Genomic DNA, 7,814 nt, shown 5'->3' on the forward strand with positions numbered 1-7,814 from the left:
ATATTAATTTGGATTTTGACTTTCTCTTGCTCTGTGTGTATATCAAGCTCTCTTGCTGTCATTATCAGAGCCTTTCTGTGGCCCCTTTTTTTTCTAAAGACCTGAAAATCTATCTTCTTCTGCTTTTGTGAAATACAGGAGCAATTTGTATTGAAGCAAATAATGTGTGGAGTCCAACATTACACAGAGGAGAATAAAGGAGACTCCTCTTACAACGGGAAGATGTTGCCTTCATGAAAGTGTATCATACAAATGAATAATTTCATCTTTGTACTATCAGCCATGTGATGCTTATTTAGCCATATAGATTAGAGCAGTCACATGGATGACAAGGCATTGTTTTCTTGTTGCTAAGACAGGCTTTTGCTTCAGGTGTTGGCTGTTGTCAACATGTATCTCCTTTTGTGTGATCATTCAAGGTTACCTGCTCTTTGATATTCATGACAGGAAAAACTTGGTATGTGACCTCCCCCAATATTTTCTCCTCCTCAAGTGTCTGTATAATATCAACTTCTTTTTACTGCCCGGGAAAGGAAATTAGTCATTTCAGGAAATCAATCATCCTTACATAAATTCCTGTAACAACTTGACCTGTTTCCAGATGAAATATTACAGGAAAGTGATGGGACTTGTGATTTCTTTCTCAAAGGCACAGCCAGCTCCCTTCTAGCAGATATAACAAATGAGCTACTATGGATTGTTAGTTTATTTTAAATTTACATGATGAGCTGATTGAATTTCACAAGAACTAATCTTTTTAACAGCTTAAACATGTATTTAGAAAGGAAGACCGTTGTGAACTTCACAAAAGTAACAACACAACTTTATGAAATGGATTTTAAATTATGTGTTGCAAGTGGATTTACCAAGCTAAGCTTAAATTGGAGTTATGATGGTATCAAAAATGAGTCAAACACAGGGCTAAAGCTGTTCAAATTTCAATTATCCTGTAGGAGGTAAGAGGAGAGGAAGAAAGAAGGATGAAGTGAAATGAGAAAAGAGAGGGTGGGGGGAAGGGGGGGTCACTGAAATGCGAGAGAAGCTATATCAGCCTGATCAGTCATCCGTCCTCCTCCAATCTCCTGATAAAGCAGGTATTGCAGGAGGTGAAACGATGTGTATCAAAACCTCATGAAGATCGATGGCATCCTTCTGCCAGATTTGAGAGAGACAAAAGAGAACGAGTGCGAGAAATAAAGGAGAAAGAAGGCTATCTAAATTGGTCAACACAAAAGCGACAGCAGCAGGGAGACAGAGGAGATTGCCCGCTATTAAAAAGTAAGAAGAGGAAGAAGGTTTTATTTTTCAACATGCTGTTAACACAACGTTCGATGATGCGGTAAATAAGTTGCTGTGAAATGAGGGAAGGCTATAATCAGAATTCAGTGAGATTTTGTGCCAGGTGTGTTTATGTACAGAGCACTTTGGCAAACAGCAGAGCGACAGGTGATATGAGCTTTTAGAGCTTAACGGGCCGGCAGATGTAGAGGTCATATCTTGTTTTCACAAATATGGGTGGGCTGTAAAAGTGACATGACATCCATTTTTACCCACCTTTGTAGTTATTACAGACTTTACTCATCCTTTCACTGGATATAAAATGATATTAATATTTGAGTTTTGAACTATAAATACAAGCTGACCACCGCCTTGTAGGATCAAAGAAATCTTGAAAACAAACATATTTTAGTCAACTACAAAATGCTATAATAAAAATAATAACAATAAAACAAAGATATAAATTAATCTTTTAAAATAAATGTATTAGTTTTTTTCTAAAAGAAAAAAAAAATCAAACACAAGTGTGATCTTAAATAAGAACAAAACAAATTATCATTAATAATTCACAGTTAGCTTCATGGTGCCATATATGAGCACAAGTATTTACATTCTGAATCATTTTTAGATTTTACCTAAAAAAGAAAACTTGCATGAGACACCAGTAACCCTTAAGTGGAGAATAGTAGTAAAACTGTAAACTTTCAAATAAAACAATTTACCACCATCCATAATAGATGTACAGAACCATCACTGAGACCAGACAGCTTACTGTTATCTTGTTAACGCTCCACCTGAAACACACACAGACACACACATACATCTACACACACATATACAGTGTTATTACTGTATATTTACTTTTCTAGTCAAATTTTCCAGCTTCTGTGTCCTGCAGCTGCTCCCTTCTTGAGGGGTAAATGATAGCACTGGTGGGAGGTGTCGCAGGTGTGGGGGAGGGGCCTTGAATCGCTAAGCTGGAAACAAAAGAACAGACAACCAAGGGCAGAACAAGCACCCTGATGAAGAGTATTGCCAAGTATCGTTTGCATCAGTTTGGAATTGTGAAAATATTATTGTGAACAAAATGCATAAACAAAATAGGTGTTATGAATTTTAACACATTATTGAAAAAAAATTGCATGCAGGCAACACCTTCCTACAGAATAAGATTAAAAAATAAATCCTGAAGTGAGTGTCCTTTGGGACAATGGAGTGATGATTGGAGGTTTTCCCAAACTGGTCCTTACTGGTTTAAGAAGACAGCCACCAGTGATGTGCACTCTGTACTTTGGTTGGTTATCCTCAGCCAATTATTAAGCTTCAAAAACATCTTATTTTTACAGCTGCTGACGTTTTCAAGGAGAGTACTGTGACAGAGTGTTAATTGTCTTTGCTCCAGCTTTGCAGGCGTTACTGACTGCAGACAGAATCAGTAGACAGAAATGTCGGCATCTGCCTGAGCCACTCATTCAACTTTTTAAAGGGCTGATCAGTGGGTCTCTGATTATATAGATGCTAAACTTAATAATCACTGTGTTTATCATTAAGTGCATCCTTAATGGAACTGACATTGGTTCAAGGCAGAAAAAATCTATTTATTTTGATACATGACTTTTGTTAAGAAAACAATTTTTTTTAAAAATCAAACAAAAATCCAATTTAGGAAAACTGGTATTACCACAATATGTAATCTTTAACACATTCAGCTGACAAATAGGTCTTTAATTAAGCTTAATGTGCATGACACAAATCATGTGAAATCACAGGAGATCAAACATCAACCTCAGTACATGGTGTTGTTTGTTCATGCAGCTGCACATTTTAGTCCTACCTAAATCCCACAGTGTCGACTAAAAATTCTGCAAACAAGTGTTGATTATTGTTTTAGACTCTGCCACTTTCGTGTGCAGCAATTCCTCCATGTTTATATTCCTGCACAACAGATGTTGTCAGGCATTTTGTGGTGTTTGATACTATTTCTCTGTCATGAAATGAAAGGAGGTCAGACAGACATGGTGCTCAAATATTTAGAAAAGCTTTAATAGCCGAGACTTTAATATATCATGGCCCTTCATCAATTATGAAGTCATGACTTTCCACTGGTTTAGCAGTTCATGTCCAGCTGTGAACAAGGCCAATATGTGCTGCATACTGTAGTGTACAGAATTGCAGTAGTGTCATACATGAAATTTGTCAGTGTTGCACAGCCAGTTTGGTATTTTCTGATGTAAATTCAAGCTGAAAAGACATTTCCTGGGTGGGGACAAGTTTGTCTGGGCAGGTTTCCCAGTTAAGGCCTATGTATTGGACACACTGGTCTCACTCACACAAGCTGTTTGGGCAGGTTCCAATGCACCACATATCGCACAAACTCGCTCTTCACACCTTCCCCCTGCTGCTGTGAGAGCCATATCTAAAGTGTTAGCCAAACCCAATAGTAGAAGTGAGCGTGGATGTGAAGAGTCACAGATCATAGTGGTGCCATAAAAAATACCCTTACCTTTTGATTGGGAATGTCATGTGTCATGGCATGTCATTGGCATGGCATTGTAATTTCCCTCCGGGACAAATAAAGTATATTTCATTTCATTTCATTTCATTCAACCCAGATTTTTGATGCAACACTTGACACAGCTTTCAGATTTCCAATATTATTAATTATGAATTAGTTTTTTTCCCAACTGCTCCCCCAGGCACCAAAACATGGCAGCCCACTGCTCTCTAGTTACATCGAAACATGGGTCAAATGCAGAGTGGAATTTCCCAATCAGGATTATAAAAGTAAAAATAATTGTTTTTATTTTTTTTATATTTTGATTAACAACAATGTGAGATAATGTCTTGATATGTGTTAAATAAAAATTGTGTTTAATTAAGGCCAACACAGAGTGTATTTCTATCATAATTGTGAATATTTGCTACTAAAATGTACAGACAAAATAAAAAAAAAAGAACAAAAAAGAATTTCCATTACCATAAATAAACTCCAATCCACACTTGTAAGGCTGGATATCTTTGCAGCTTCAAACCAGTTGTGTACAGGGAGATGAAAGCAGGTTATGTTTGTCTGCTCAATATTACAGCAGACCAGTCAGCCACAACATGGATCTGTGTGCAAACACGTCTGTAATAAGAAATTTCTATCTAAGTATACCTTGTCTTTTTCCAACAAAAGTCTAATTTCATGGTGTGTCATGTTTATTCTCGCAAGATGTTTGAGCCAGTATTGAACAATTCAAATTTAATTTGTGGCAGGGAGATCTAAAACACCACAGATGCAGAGTCAAACAGTTAAGCCTCCTATGCATGGAAAATCACTGTAAGGGCACAGGGGTCTGGTTTGTTGGAGAAGCACTATATTTGTAAGGGGATTTATGCTGATATGCACATAAACACAAAGCAATGGAGAGACTATTATGTTATAACAAACCCTTGTAAAAATAATGTGTTTTTAATTACTGTTCAATCCCCTGGCTGTAAACAGGTAGTTTTGGCTTCAGAACAGAAAAACATGTGAACATTTTCCAGGCTTCCACATTAACTCAAACACAGAGGTGGGACTGTTTCATAATATGGCGGGTGATGTTGAAGGCAAGGGTGTGGTGATATACCAGTGCTGAAGATAATCATGATATTACAAGAAAGTAAGATATGATGATATCAAAATGTGTAATGCAGTTAGAGATTTTTGTGCATTTTTCACATTTTCTTATCACATATTTTGTGTTTAAATGAATTCCCCACAAAGGAGAAACAAATTAACCTAATAGCAACAAGTTTTCAAGTTTTGTATTGATGATTTTATTTGTCTATTTATTTATTTATATTCATTTACTGGTCATGATAATGGTCTAGTGAAAACATAACAGCCCCACGTAGATATAGTAAACTTCATTGTGAACACATAAAAAGTGCAACATTTATACAGCTGAGACCATGTATTTTGTGTATACTTTTAGTCACTTTTACTTATGTAAAATGGCTTTGAATGAAATAGAACAAATCTCTAAAGAGCAACCCCCCCCCCCAAAAACTGTTTGTTCAAATAAACCAAACTGAAGCTTCAAACTGCAGCTCTGCTTCACAAGTAGATGGGAGGGTGTAGTTGCGATGATATTTGGCACCCCAGTATAGTCGACAATGAGGGTTATCTCTTTGACCTCTTTATGTTGTATAGCAACTGTCATCAGCATGCCCAAGGTGATTACACTGTAATTGGATAGCGCAAAAACACATAACATCCAGATGGAAATGCTTCCAGAAGGCATTAAAGACCTGATTACCTCTGCAACCTCTGGAAAGAAGTTCATTACCAAATAATCTAATACAGGAAACAATCTCAAAAATGGCCATAGAGGTGAATCACAACTTGACCCACCCACATACACATAAACACACACACACACATACACACAGCCAAATGAACCTCATCAAGTTCACAAAGGTATTGTTTATCATAGGACTTTGATAATGAATTGTGTTAAAGTCAGCATACACATGAAACATTATGGTACATGCCATGCAATGATTTTCTTACTCCCTGTCATTTCTTTGTTGATGTGAAACTATTACTCCAATAATTACTCAGATGATCAACCTAACCTAAGCACAAACCAGTTATTAGCATGTCTGTTTTGCCATGTCCAATCTACCAATTTAGCTACATTTCTTGCCTGATTTCACATTTTGGATTTTTCTGCTACTATTATATATTCTATTTTCCAGAGTTGACATTTTCATGTATACAGAGACATGGAGTAAATCCATGTGAAACTTCAACCATTTTGGAGGGTAGTGTCACAGCATTTATATTTCACTACAGTAAAAACCGGATTTATTAAATTAGCCTTTTTCTTTTATCCAAGGGAAGGTTGTATGTCCTCTGCAACAATTTCTAAACTGTACCCTGAAAATAAACACATTTTTTAGCTGCCTCTTGAGACCACTTGAAGCTGTCACATTCACTTTTAATCTCAAGCATGAAATGGTTGAATATTCTTAAAGTAAATGAGACTGATAAAAATATGAGTTTATATACACCAACTATAAACAATTTTTTACATTCATATCCCACATACTTGAGCTTGAGGTATGATATGTGGAGCATAGAGCTTTGGGATTACAATCACAGCTGCACAGTCATAAATCCTAGACACAGATCTAGAACATTTTTAAGAGCTACTTTTAATAGAGGATGCATATATTATTTAACATAACTGGCCCATCACAATCACTGCTACATTGCATGATAGCTTAAGTAACCATAGTCAGTTCCTTATGGAGGTGAGTGAATAGCTTCATGAAGTGAATCTTATTGCTCTGACATAGTTGGCACAAAGAGGAAGTTGGAGATTTCTGTGGTGTACTGCCTCAGTCACGACAGACAAGTAGACAGGTCTTTTTTTTTTTTAACTTGTTTGCAGTGCAATCTGTTTGATGGGCTTCCGCCTTGTCCATGCAATTGTTGCTTGCATCAATATTGCTAACAGACTGGAAATAAACAGGTCAATAGAAGTAACCAATGCTGAATGTTGTTCCCTGACAACTTTTGTGAAACTGTTCTGATCAAAGTTTAAAATTTAAATTGTGAGATGTGTCACAGATCAAAAGATCATTGCAGTGAGATTGCTTATACAGGTCAAGTTACTTCGCTATGCTTGCAGTGCTGCTTTAGGGATGGTATTGACAATCTGTCAGTGTGTCTGTTAGTCCACTACTTTGGTCCAGACTGAAATATTATATAACTATTCATTGGCATTGTCTCCAGGGCATGAAGTTATAACAGCTTTGGTATATCCCTGACTTCCTCTACTGTTCTGTTCACCAGTGCACACCATGGCAGAATTCAGCACACATCTTAGCTTAGTGTGGTCCCTAGACTCAAGCAAACTGGGACTCCTACTGCCTAAACTTACAGAACACAGTAATTAACAATGCAATTATGTAAAACATCTTTAAGAGAGTGGGATGGAAACAAACACCATCTGAGACACTTTTATTCGTTCTGAGTGTTGCAGCAATTGGGAAATGAAAGTACATCCCCACCAACTTTTTTCTTCACTCTCTGTTTCACTTTATCACTTTTAATTACCAGTATGCATTATTTTCAGGCACAAGATTTAATTCCAATGTCACCATACCATTATCACACCAAAATGTGATGCTCATTCATATCAACCAAGAAAAGTTTGCCTTTATCTCTGCAGGTGAACTGAAATGGAAACAAACTGATTCCCTCAGCAACAACTGCACTGAAATATCACCATGTATCACGTTTTAAAATGAAAGAGATAATAGAACAATCATGGTTAAGGAATGATAGAATGGAGGCAATGGAGAAAATGATCTTTTCTGCTCTGTTTTTTCCATAACAGCTCTACGATGGCTATGTCTCGATTCTGCTGACATTATCACATAAAAGAGTCACTTAAAATATGTTTTTATATTGTATTACCACTATTCTCAAAGTGGGGCAAGCCATAGCTTGGGAGTCAGCAAGAGCAAAGCAAAAAAAGAGAAAAAGTTTTGGTTTA

This window comes from Melanotaenia boesemani, chromosome 1 (genome assembly GCF_017639745.1).
Source record: "Melanotaenia boesemani isolate fMelBoe1 chromosome 1, fMelBoe1.pri, whole genome shotgun sequence".
Taxonomy (NCBI): Eukaryota; Metazoa; Chordata; class Actinopteri; order Atheriniformes; family Melanotaeniidae; genus Melanotaenia; species Melanotaenia boesemani.